This window comes from Zingiber officinale, chromosome 3A (genome assembly GCF_018446385.1).
Source record: "Zingiber officinale cultivar Zhangliang chromosome 3A, Zo_v1.1, whole genome shotgun sequence".
NCBI classification, from domain to species: domain Eukaryota; kingdom Viridiplantae; phylum Streptophyta; class Magnoliopsida; order Zingiberales; family Zingiberaceae; genus Zingiber; species Zingiber officinale.
The window spans coordinates 100047451-100048681 of record NC_055990.1 but is presented as its reverse complement, the minus strand read 5'-3'; positions in this window follow the sequence as shown (position 1 = coordinate 100048681).

Here is a 1231-nt window from a genome sequence, read left to right as displayed (position 1 = left end):
TCTACCTCAGGGTCGACAACAGGTTTGTGGCAGCAAAGTCTTCAGGCTAGCATTGTTCAGCATCTGTATCTCCTGGCCGTGTGTTCACAGGGACAATATTGCACTAGGGTAAGGGCTGGAAATTTATTTATGATTTAGTTTACTGTGAATTAATGCTGTATGGTATGGGATAATTGATTCAGCAGAGGCGGTAAGGGGAATAGGGAGGACTTGCTGAGGTTTTCTTGGTTACGGCAGAAATTTCAACTAGTAGCACTCTTGTTCCAGCAACCAACAGGGTTGTGACTTTAAGGTATGTTGTAGGAATTTTAGCTACGTGTGGTAGTTATATAATGGATCATGTGTTGATGGGTTATGTGAATCTGGAGTTCGTTAATGTTAATAAGAGGTGCTAATTTAGGTGAAATTATTGAATTAAGATGAATTGGGAGTTTAGTGGATTAACTGTGTGTAGTTGTAGATCAAGGATTAAATTGAATATTGTGGTTGGTTGTTTATTTATGGTTGGGTTGTCTGGTGGTAAGTTGAAGACTGAATTGCCACTAGATTTAAGTATAGACTTAGAGTTAAATGGAATTGATACTCTAGCTTCCTAATCGGATTAGGATTTAGTTTAGCTAATTTTGTTTATAATGAAAATTAGCTAAATCTGAATATCTATTGGATACAGGATTTTGACGCGAGACGAGTATCTCAGAGTCAGATTGGACCTTTCTATTTACGGAGGCGGGTACTTTTGACTTTTTGTCTTTGATATGCCTAGTAATGAAATTAACATATTGCATCAATTGTGTTTCTTGTCTGTTTCGGTTAATCACTACCCAAATCCTGGTATATGCCTGATTGATTGATTGGTTTTGCATCTTATGTATACTTTACCTGTTTATACATGCTTATAGGGGTAGTGATATACCATGCTTCACCATGTTCAGGACCTAGGTTTTTATACCTTCTGTGTACCTTTGATTCGATATGATTCGTTGACCTAGGGTGCACTTTTCTATATATATGGATTAGGTCAGGATGTTTATATGGTTATTGCCATGCATCATTTGCATGATTGCATGCTGTGCGATAGTCCGCTCCATTATTGTTGAGCACATCGCCAGTTACATGGATCTGCACACACCACCACTCATGGGTTAGTGGTCGATTCAGGTAGAGTGTGTTGCAGCAGGGACTCTGTTAGGCACTGCTGGTCCGCTCATGGGTAGTGTGACACAACGTGTTA